The sequence below is a fragment of the Mobula birostris genome, chromosome 13 (genome assembly GCF_030028105.1).
Source record: "Mobula birostris isolate sMobBir1 chromosome 13, sMobBir1.hap1, whole genome shotgun sequence".
Lineage (NCBI taxonomy): Eukaryota > Metazoa > Chordata > Chondrichthyes > Myliobatiformes > Myliobatidae > Mobula > Mobula birostris.
In genome coordinates this window covers 58,316,676-58,328,799 of record NC_092382.1, presented here as the reverse complement: position 1 = coordinate 58,328,799, position 12,124 = coordinate 58,316,676, and the positions used below count along the sequence as shown (strand labels likewise).

At 43.6% G+C, this 12,124-nt stretch overlaps 1 non-coding gene across 1 annotated transcript; it reads right to left on the bottom strand.

Moving 5' to 3' along the window:
* Positions 1–7,630: 7,630 nt before the first annotated feature.
* On the bottom strand, positions 7,631–7,724 carry trnai-uau (transfer RNA isoleucine (anticodon UAU)). Its single transcript has 2 exons — positions 7,687–7,724; positions 7,631–7,666 (listed from the first exon to the last, which is right to left on the bottom strand). It is a non-coding gene; the product is annotated as a tRNA-Ile (tRNA).
* Between the last annotated feature and the right edge of the window lie 4,400 nt (positions 7,725–12,124).

Sequence of the window (12,124 nt, the reverse complement as noted above, 5' to 3'; positions counted from 1 at the left end):
TCTTTTGTCCTTAAACATTCAATCGAGGGATGTTATTACTGCGAAGATAACGTGGGTTGTTTGTGCGGATGAGAAAAACGGTAGAAAGACGAGATTGTGATTTCCTCACGGCACATCACAGCACAACCGATCATCGTACATCCAATCCTGGGTGCCGGATTTCCTCAGAAACAATTCCCTGGTGGAGGATCTCAGACCGAAATGTCGACTGTTTACTCTTCTCCGCAGATGCTGCCTGGCCTTTTGAGTTCCCCCAGACAGACTCAGCTAATAATGTATACAGAAGTATTTAAAGTGAAATCATTAGTTGTGGGATCATTCAATGGATAGGCACGTGTTTGTAAGTTATCACCGTTTGATCAAAAGCCTGGTAGTTGATGAGTAGTGACTGTCCTTGAACGTGGTGGGGTTAGTGAGTCCTGAGGCTCGTGTGCCTTCTACCTTCTACCTGACGGCAGCAGCGACAATAGAGCAGGGCCGGTGGGTGAGGATCTCTGATGATGGATGCTGCTTTCCGATGACACCGGTTTACGTAGATTAGTTAAATGTTTGACAGGGCTTGACCCGCGATGGACAGAGCCGAATCCATTAACGTTTCTTGAAGATGTTTCTTCAAAGGCCTTGCTGTTTCCGTACCAGGTCGTGATGCAGACAGACAATATACTCTCCACTACACATTTATAGAAGTTCGTCAAAGTTGTTGATGTCATGCCGAATATTCGCTTTCAGAATCAGGTTTATTATCATTGGCATGTGCCGCGAAATTTGTTAACTTACTAACAGCAGTTCAATGTAATACATAATCTAGCAGAGAGAGAAAAATAATAATACATAAAATAAAGCATAATAATAAATAAACAAATAAATTATTTACGTATATTGAATAGATTTTTTTTTTAATTGCAAAAACAGAAACACTGTATGTCAAAAAAATGAAGTGGTGTTCAAAGTTTCAATGTCCATTTAGGAATCGAATGACAGAGGGGAAGAAGCTGTTCCTGAATCGCTCAGTGTGTGCCTTCAGGCTTCTGTATCTCCTACCTGATGACAACAGTGAGAAAATGACATGCCCTGGGTGCTAGAGGTCCTTTATATTGGACGCTGCCTTTCTGAGACACCGCTCCCTAATGATGTGCTGGGGCATTTGTAGGCTGGTGCCCAAGATGGAGCTGACAAGATTTATAATCCTCAGCAGCTACTTTCGGTCTCGTGCAGTAGTGCCTCCATGCCAGACAGTGATGCAGCCTGTCAGAACGCTCTCCACGGTACAACTACAGACGTTTCTGGGTGTATTTGTTGACATGCCAAATCTCTTCGAACTCCTAATAAGGTATAGCCACTGTCTTGCCTTCTTTATAGCTGCATCGATACTGTACGTTGGGACCAGGTTAAGAAAGTAGAAGAAATAGCAATACCCACCTCTAACAAGAACTGGCTCATGGACCTCTGGTTTTCTCTCTGCTGAAGTCCACAATCTGTTCCTTGGTCTTGCCGACATTGAGTGATAGGGTGTTGTCATCCCCTCTTCGTTGAAATGCATTCCTTATGGTATAAGACCCTCGGATTGAGATAACTTCTGCGTGCTCTACATTTATCTATGCTTTTCATAAACCAATAAACATCCATCAGATTCTCCCTCACCACCGATTCTCCAGGGAATGCAACCTCAGTTTGTTCAACCTCTCGTTATCTCACAAACCGTCTAATTCGGGTAACAGCTTGGTAAACCATATCTGCACACGTCATCCTTTCTATGACGGATGGCCGGAACTGTATCCATTACCTGTTTCAGTGCTGAGCTGCTGTATGTTTTAATTTCGCACACGTTTGGTAAACTGAGCAAATACAACATATCCATTTAATTTCAATTCACAGGATAATGTCTGTGTTTTGTATGTATACTCTCTCACTGGAGCAGTCATTCATTCCATTCTGAAACACAGCTGTTTATGTCCGATGTGAAGAGAGTATTTCAGTGCTGTTAGTGTGGCCGAGTGGCCCAAGGCGCCAGACTTGTGGCGATACAGTCGCTTCACAGCAAACCCGAGTGTTCTGGTCTCCACATGGAGCCGTGAGTTCGAATCCCACTCCTGACAACTACTGTGCTTTACACGTGCTGTTTTGAAAATTCAATCACCGTAATTTTATTGCAGCGATCAAAACATGCTCTGTTTGGGTGGATGGGAAAGACAGAAGAATGATAAATATATTGTGTTTTTTTTTACACAGCAGAGAGCGGTACAACGGGTGAGATTACTTGAGATTCGGGGTGCACAGTTTGATGAGAAAGATGCCTCGCTGAAGCGTCGCTATCAATTTCTCCGATGCAACTACAGGTTGGACTGAATGATATCGGTGCCGTTCAGACAAATTGCCGGTCGCTACATTGCAAGGGAATTTTATATCGTCGTTCTGAAATATACATTGGCAGCGGAGCTCAATACTGTGCGTTTGACACATTTTTGGACATGGGAATTCCGTGTTGCTCTTTCAGGACTGCATTATATTCACTTTGTGTGGTTTAATACGGCCAGTATCCCTCTTTTTGCAATGCAGATGTTTTAAGACGTTGTCATAGAGTCCTACAACATGGAAAGTAGCCTCGGCCAAAGTTCAAAGTTCAAAGCAGAAAGTAAACTTGTCATCACGGCACACATACATATATCATCAGGTACAAGAATGAGATTAAATTCCTCTCGGAAATCAATAAAAGCAATTAAGGAACGTGCCATCAGATCAGTCAAAACTTCAATGTGCATAAGGCAAGAAACTGCTGAGTCAAACAAAATAATAATAATGATAACATCAATATTAATTGTAACTTCATGCAGTAAACTAGGGCTGCTAACGAATCCGACAGTTTGTTTACATTTAAACCCTGTCTCAGAGACTACCAAGCGAATTACAAAAAGTACAGAAAGATTTTAAACGCTCGTTACTGAGCTCTGCGGCCGATGAATATTTCAGAACGACGATCTAAAATTCCCTTGCAATATAGCGAACGACAGCTTGTCTGAATAGCGCTCATGTCGCTCTTTCCAAATAATAGTCACGTCTGAGAAATTGACACCGACAGTCTTCATCGAGGCCTCTTTCTCATCGAACACTGCACCCTGAATCCTGTACGATGTGACTAGTTGTACTGCTCTCTGCCGTGACAAAAACACAATATTTATCTTGACAGAGGATCGAACATGGACGCTTGGAAAGTATTCACGTCTTTATCAGTAGAGCTGAAAAAAATAATGTAGGTAGTAAAGCTATTTTCTGAAGTTATAAAAATAAAATTTGAAAGTTAAGCATATTACATTAAAGTAAAGAAAGTTGCAATTGAGTTAGTGCAATATAAAATAGCAGGTCAAACATGCTGCCAGAATATAGCATTAATGGTAGGATTCTTGGCATTGTGGAAGATCAGAGGGATCTTGGGGTCCGAGTCCATAGGACACTGAAACCTGCTGCGCAGGTTGACTCTGTGGTTAAGATAGCATATCTTGCATTGGACGTTATCAACCATAGGATTGAGTTTAGGTGCCGAGAGGTAATGTTACAGCTATATAGGAACCTGGTCAGAACCCACTTGGAGTACTGTTCTCAGTGCTGATCACCTCATTACAGGCCAGCTGGTGGCGCAATGGGATCAGCGCCGGTCTCTGCAGCGAAGGCTCCCGAGTTCGAATCGCAGTCGGTCCACCGCCGAGGACGCTTTCCATCCGTGCCGGGTTGAGCGTCGAGCTCCTGACACCACGCGCCAGACAAGGATGGCTGATTTTCTGGTGCGACACGCTAAAAAAAACTCATTACACGAAGGATGTAGAAACTATAGAAAGGGTGTAGAGGAGCTTTACAAGCAGGTTGCCTGGAGAAGGGAGCATTCCCTATGAGAATAGGTTGAGTGAACTGGGCCTTTTCTCCTACTAAGGATGAGAGGTGACCTCGTAGAGGTGTATAAGACGATGGGAGGCATTGATAGTGTGGATAGTCAGAGCTTTTTCCCAGGGCCGAAATAGCTAACACGAGAGGGCATAGTTTTAAGCTGCTTAGAACTAGGTACAGAAGGGATTTCAAGGGGAAGTTTTTTTTTTTTTACGCAGAAAGTGGTGAGTGCATGGAATGGGCTGCCTGCTTCGGTGGTGGAGGCGGATGCAACAGAGTATTTTAAGTGACTCTTGGATAAGTAATGGAGTTTAGCAAAATAGAGGGCTATGGGCAACCCTAGGTAATTTCTAAATAAGTCCATGTTCGGAACAGCATTGTAGGCCGAAGGGCCAATATTGTGCTGTAGGTTTTCTATGTTCTATGTTCTAACAGCAGGATACAGTATAACTGATGAATGAATATGGTTACTTTACATGTTAATGTCTTGCATGTTGGAAATAATGATTTTATGGACCTTTGTGGACTAGACAAAGATAGGTGGAGGAATTAGAAAGGCTAGTAAAGAATGTTTACAGATAGAACACACTGTCAGGAAATGTATGGTCCTGCAGTTTGGTAAAAGAAGTAACATCGTAGATTATTTTCTAAACATAGAGACAATTAGAATATTTGACGTGTAAAGGGACTGAAAACATTTCGTACAACAGTCCCTGAAGATTAATTTGCAGGTTTCGAAGTTGGTGAAAAGTGCGATTGAAATATTGGAAAACATTTCGAGAGGAATGGAATATAGATATAGGAATGCATTGTTGACGCTTTAAGATGCACTGATGAGGCCTTGCTCTGAGTATTGAAGCCCCTTGTCTCAGAAAGCATGCCCTAATATTGGAAAGGATTCAAAGGTGGTTTACAAAGTGATTCCAGGATTGAAAGGTTTGTCATTAGAGGAGCATGTGACGGTTGTGGACCTCTACTCACGGGAATTCGGACGATTGAATTGTTACCGAATCAACCATCCCCTCTGACCCTTTCTGATTACTAGACGGTGTCTCCCTCTAGAGACTGAACTGAACTGAGCTCCCTTCAGTTTCAGCAGGTGCGGATAAGCATCTTGAAATTCCGTTGAAAACATCCGGAGAGACCGCTCTCCAAAAGGGGTGCCCTCGGTTGCTCTAATAGTGTAGTGAGATCTCTTTGAGAAATCAAAATCAGACCAGCCACTAGAAAGGACATCTTCGCGTTCCAATATTTTCTCAGTTAATCCCTGTGTCCATTCCTCTAACATTTCAGCAAATGTAGAGTTTCCTGACACTCCAGCTACTGCCAGAACGTATCCTGACAGGTTGAGAATGAGTGTACCTCAGAGTTCCCTCTTTCCGCTCATCGTCTATTTAGCAGGAACTTTCACCTTCTCAAAAGCTGCTCTGAACACGGGGTGAATGGACAAGGTGTTTCTAAAGCTCTCTCTGTTCCTCTGTTCGAATGCTTCCTGGAGCCTTCTCACAACGGCAGTATTTTTCCCACGAGAATCAGTGTTCCATCCTTTTCAATCCGATCCGTGCAGAGCAACAATTGTGTGTCAATAGTCTCAGATAGTCCAGCATCTGCTTTCGTAAACTCCAGTTTAAGGACAGGTAACTATCGTATGGGTACTCATCCATAATAAGCCCCGGAATCACAAGGGGACTGACTGGCGTCGACGGTAAGTGCGTCGGATATTGGTTGTAAAAGGGTGTATTAAGTAAAATAATTTAAGAATCTGTGTCAGGTATGGCTCTAGCAGAAATACCTTTATTCCGTAGAGATACATCAGAGCATGATCCCACAATCCCTTCAGGAATAATGTTTTGTAGTTTAATACTTCCCTTGATAGTACCGTATCCTACAAGAACACTCCCAGCCTACAATAACTTTTTGTCTCCGCAGATATACCTCTGCATTTATCAGCCAGTGATGTAATAGCCAAACCGAGCTCAGAATTTATATCAACCGCTGAATGAATCATTAGACCATTCACATCAGACAGCTTTTTCCACTCTGTGAAAGAATTTAAGTCTCTTTGGATATGTAGAGGTTAACCTAATCGCTTGTGAATGCTCTTAAAATTTAGCTAAGGTCCTTGCAGGAAAGATGTTATGGCTCTGCATTTACATAATACTGTTGTTTTTTTGAAATCTAGTTCTAAGTTCAAAGTCACGTAGTTTTTTAAGTGCTTTTAGTTACGTATCTGTGTCTATATAATGAAGCTTGTCTGAGAGCTAAGCAGAGCCCCTAAGCATCGCTTTTAGGTACAGAGGCTCTCCATGATATCATGTAATAAAGTCTAGTAAGAAATTTGAAAATGGGCGGGAGAGGGGGAGATCCAAAAAGATAGGAGAAGACACGAGGGGGAGGGATGGAGCCAAGAGCTGGACAGGGGATTGGTAAAGGGATATGAGAGGGTCATGGGACAGGAGGCCCAGGGAGAAAGGAAAGGGGGAGGGTGAAGCCCATGGGCGAAGGGTATAGTGAGAGGGACAGAGGGAGAAAAAGGAGAGGGAGAAAAAGAATACACACACACACACACACACACACACACACGTGTGTGTGTATGTGTGTGTGTGTGTGTGTGTGTGTGTGTATTTTTCTCTCTCTCCTTTTTCTCCCTCGCTCTCCTGTCTTCTCCTATCATTTTGGATCTCCCCCTTCCCCTACCACGAGGTTGCGCTCCAGCTCACGGACTAAATTCAACGGCGCCTTTAAGATTTCTCACCCTGTCTCTCTCGTCCGTTCTCATCACCTCAGATTACAAGTTAATTGAAAGTAACTGAACAACGTGCCGATACACTTATAGACAACAGGACGCGTTACAAGCCGGAGTTACTTGTGAGATGATACCAGTTGTAGAGTAATGAATCACGGCCAGTCGTCACACCGAATCCACACTAACACCAGACACACCATCACACTGATATCTCACTGATGATCACGTTCCAATCTGACCCGTCGGATCGCAACCAGACAAAGACATGAAAGGCCAGTTATACGACCGATTGTGAAGGAATATTATATTGGGAACAACAACCTTCAGGCAAGTAGATCAAATCAAGGTCGCAGTGGAGGGATCGCATTGCAGCTAGAGGGATCTGACCATTGGAAACGGAATCTCAGCACGTCAGTAGAATCGGGGGAAGTGTTCTCTCTTTCACAGAGGCTTGGTGAACACAGGACATGTGAGAATTATTTTATAATTCTGTGCTGAAATACTGGAGCTTCATGTTGGGAGAGAGGGATAGAGATATCAGCATCTCGATACCATTTCTGGCCATTGAGGCCACGATTAATATCTCTTTTGTTCGCGTGTGCCTGAAACAACTCGCCGTTGTAAGTGAACATTGAGCTTAATCGACAGCACGGCGAACCAAGGTGAGGTGCAATTACAGCGTTTCTGAGGCATGGCTTCAGGAAAGGTCGGGTTCGTTGTTTCAATGTTTGGTTAATTGAATTGAGAAGACAGGAATGTGTTGGGCTTGTGATGCCTTGATTCAACAAAGAAACCGCCTGTTCAGGCACGTTCAACAAAGGGAAGTGAGGCTACGCGTGTTGAGCGAGAGAAGCAAACACGGAGAATGTTTGCAGCCCCGCGGGCACATGCCTTTTAGTGAATAAGGTCAGAGATGCATCGCTTCGAAGTTAAATGCAAGTAATAAACAGGGGGCTCAGCTTGAAAAACACGCAGTGACCTGGGCGTTGCAAGCATTAAAATCACAAGTGCTCTAGGTGAGGCTCGAACTCACAGCCTCGGCATTTCTCCGCCGTGTACTGCCATATAAGTACCGCGCGCTAACCGATTGCGCCACTAGAGCCCAGCGCTGCAAACACTTGGTTGTAAATATCTGGAAAGGAAAACTGGAAGAAATTCCAATATCATGGAGCAAACAGCACAGAAATATACGTGAAAAGGCCGTTCGACCCACAATGTATTGCCGTGACATCTAAACAGCAAATCAAAGATACTCAAACTCTAATCCCTCCTTCCTACCTTGTCCATATCCCTCGATCTTCCTGACATCCATGAGGATATCGAGTAATCAAAAGTGCGCATCAAATGCCACCTATAAATTTGCTGATGATGCAAACATTGTAGGTAGAATCTCAGATGGAGAAGAGAGGGCCTACAGGACTGAGATATGCCAACTAGTGGAGTGGTGTCGCAGCAACAACCTGGCACTGAACACCAACAAGACGAAAGAGCTGAGTGTGGACTTCAGGAAGGGTAAGACGAAGGAACACATTCCAATCCTCATAGAGGGATCAGAAGTGGAGACAGTGAGCAGTTTCAGGTTCCTGGGTGTCAAGATCTCTGAGGACTTATCCTGGTCACCACATATCGATGCAGTTCTAAAGAAAGCAAGAAAACGTCTGTACTTCATCGGGAGTTTGAAGAGATTCGGTATGTCAACCAATGCACTGAAAAGCTTCTATAGATGTACATTGGGAAGCATTCTGACAGGCTGCATCGCTGTCTGGTACGGGGAGTGGGGCTACTGCACACAACCGAAAGAAGCTGCAGAGGTTTGTAAAATTTGTTCCTCTCCATCGTGGATACTAGCCTACGAAGTACCCAGGACATCTTCCAGGAGCGGTGCCTCAGAAAGCTTAAGGACCTCCAGTACCCAGGACATGCCCTTTTCCCGCTGTTACCATCAGACAGGAGGCACAGAAGCCTGAACGCACACACTCAGCGATTCAGTAACAGGTTCTTCCGCTCCGCCATCCGATTTCTAAATGGACATTGAAATCATAAACACTACATCAATTTTCAAATATATATTATTTCTGATTTTTACACGATTTTCAATCTATTCGAAATACGTATACTATCATTGATTTACTTATTTATTATTATTTATTTTCTTCTTCGATATTATGTATTACTCTGAACTGCTGCTGCTAAGATACAAAATTTCATGACACATGCCGGTGATAATAAACCCGATTCTTTTTCTGAATTCTGATTCTGCTCTCTTTAAAGCCTCTAATGTTTTTGTTTCTACCACCGTACCGGGCAGTGCACTCCAGGCATCCACCACTCTGATCAAAAAAGCTTGACCTTGACATCTCCCCAGAATCTACCTCCTCCCATCCTCAATGCATGGCATCTGGTATTAGTTACTTCAACCCTGGGAAACCGACACACCCTGTCTACTCTAACTCTTCACCTCATAATCTTCTAAACCTCTACTAGATCTCCCCTCAGCTCCCGGTGCTCCAGAGAAAACAAACCATGTTAATCCAACCTTCCATACACACACATACCCTTTAAACCCGGCAGCATCCAGGTAAACCTCCTCTTCAACCTCTTCAAAGCCTGAACTTCTTTCCTACAGTAGGGTGACGAGAATTGTATGCAATACTCCAGAAATAGCCTAATCAGAGTTTTATAAATTTGCAACATAACCCCTTCACTTTTGAACTTAAGGCTTCGACTAATAACAGCAAGTTTGATCTTATAAAAGCAAGGTTGATCGATGAACCTCCTTATCGATCTTCGCTTTCTGCTCAAGCGGGTATAACTTGAGATTAAAAGGTACATTTATTATCAAATTATACAAATCTTTTTCTAATTCAGATGGAAATGAAAGCAAGAGGGAAACAAAAGGCAGCAGGATGATCAACGCACATATCCCCCACTGCAGACGGAGATTAATGTCCTGATATCAGTGGATTCAACATTAATCGGGAACTCGCGATCAACCGCGTGGACAAGTATTCCGTCCATTGAGGTGCCCAGCTCAGTGTGTTTATTGTTATAATGTTTCTCGTTGTGAACAATGAAAGTGCAGTAGCCTCGGCCGGCAAATGTCCAATTAAATCGTCGCGTCATTGCATTACGTCAGAATGGAACAAAGGAAGTCAACACATTACGGGACATACTCTGAAACCTACACTTCCACTAAACTTATGTACATCGTGTTAGATGGAGCTGATGTGGGAGAAATGGTTACCATACTGAACATAGTCTCTGTCACTGAGCCTGGCGCTGTTGTGCAGGAGAGAAGGAGGCAGAAGAGAAATGCGGTAGTCGTAGGGGTTTCCATAGTCAGGGGAACGGACAGGAGATTCTGTGAGCCTGACAGAGATACCCACATGGTGTGTTGCCTCCCAGGTGCCAGGGTACGGGATGTCTCGGATCGGGTCCTGAACATTCTAAAGGGAGAGGGTGAGCAGCCAGTTGTCTTGGTACATGTTGGTACCAATAACATAGATAGGACAAAGGAGGAGGTCCTGAAGAGAGATTTCCAGGAGTTGGGAAGGAAGCTGAGAAGCAGGACCTCCAGGGTAGTAATCTCGGGATTGCTACCTGTGCCACGTGCTAGCGAGGGCAAAAATAGTCGGATCAGGCAGATGAATGCGTGGCTGAGAGACTGGTGCAGGGGGCAGGGCTTCAGATTCTTGGATAATTCGGATCTCTTCTGGGGGAAGTATGACCTGTTCAAAAAGGACAGGTTACACCTGAACCCGAAAGGGACCAATATCCTGGCGGGAAAGTTTAGTAGAGCTGTTAGAGAGGGTTTAATCTAATTTTGCAGGGGGATGGGTACCGGAATGATAGAGCGGAGGAAGGGGAAAACAGAAATAAATCTAAGATAGTGAGCAGTAAAGATGTCAGGAAAGACAGGCAGGTGATGGGACAAGTTTGTAGCCATTGGGATGAGTTGCAGTGCAATAAAGTTGCAGTGAAATCAAAGCAAAAATTACCAAATACTGGTCTTAAGGTGTTGTACTTAAATGCACGCAGCATAAGGAATAAGGTGGATGATCTTGTCGTACAGCTACAGATTGGCAGGTATGATATTGTGGCCATCACTAAGACCTGGCTGAAGGATGCATGTCTCTGGGAGCTGAACGTCCAAGGATACACGGTGTATCGGAAGGATAGGAAGGTAGGCAGAGGGGGAGACGTGGCTTTATTGGTAAGAAATTATATTAAATTATTAGAAGGAGGCGATATAGGATCGGAAGGTGCAGAATCTTTATGGGTTGAGCTAAGAAATAGCAGGGGTAAAAGGACCCTGATGGCAGTTATTTATAGACCTCCAAATAGCTGCAGGGATGTGGACTACAAATTACAACTGGAAATTGAAAAGGCTTGTCAGAAGAGCAGTGTTATAATAATTATGGGGGATTTTAAAATGCGAGTAGATTGGGAAAATCAGGTCAGCACTGGATCTCAAGAGAGAGAATTTGTAGAATGTCTGCAAGATGGCTTTTTAGAACAGCTTGTTGTTGAGCCCACTAAGGGATCGGCTGTACTGGATTGGGTATTGTGTAATGAACCGGAGGTGATTAGAGAGATTGAGGTGAAGGAACCCTTAGGAGGCAGTGATCATAACATGATTGAGTTCACTGTGAAATTAGAAAAGGAGAAGCCGAAATCTGATGTGTCGGTATTTCAGTGGAATAAAGGAAATTACAGTGGCATGAGAGAGGAACGGGTCAAAGTTGAATGGGAAGGGACACTGGCGGGAAAGACGGCAGAGCAGCAGTGGCTGGAGTTTATGCAACAAATGAGGAATGTGCAAGACAGGTATATTCCAAAAAAGAAGAAATTTTCGAGTGGAAAAAGGATGCAACCGTGGTTGACAAGAGAAGTCAAAGCCCAAGTTAAAGCAAAGGAGAGGGCATACAAGGAAGCAAAAATTAGTGGGAAGACAGAGGATTGGGAAGTTTTTAAAACCTTACCAAAGGAAACCAAGAAGGTCATAAAGAAAGAAAAGATTAACTATGAAAGGAAGCTAACAAATGATATCAAAGAGGATACTAAAAGCTTTTTCAAGTATATAAAGAGTAAAAGACAGGTGAGAGTAGATATAGGACAGATCGAAAATGATGCTGGAGAAATTGTAATGGGAAATAAGGAGATGGCAGAGGAACTGAACGAGTATTTTGCATCAGTCTTCACTGAGGAAGACATCAGTAGTATACCGGACACTCAAGGGTGGCAGGGAAGAGAAGTGTGCGCAGACATAATTACAACAGAGAAAGTACTCAGGAAGCTGAATAGTCTAAAGGTAGATAAATCTCCTGGACCAGATGGAATGCACCCTTGTGTTCTGAAGGAAGTAGCTGTGGTGATTGCGGAGACATTAGCGATGATCTTTCAAAAGTCGATAGATTCTGGCATGGTTGCGGAAGACTGGAAGATTGCAAATGTCACTCCGCTATTTAAGAAGTGGGCAAGGAAGCAAAAAGGAAATTATAC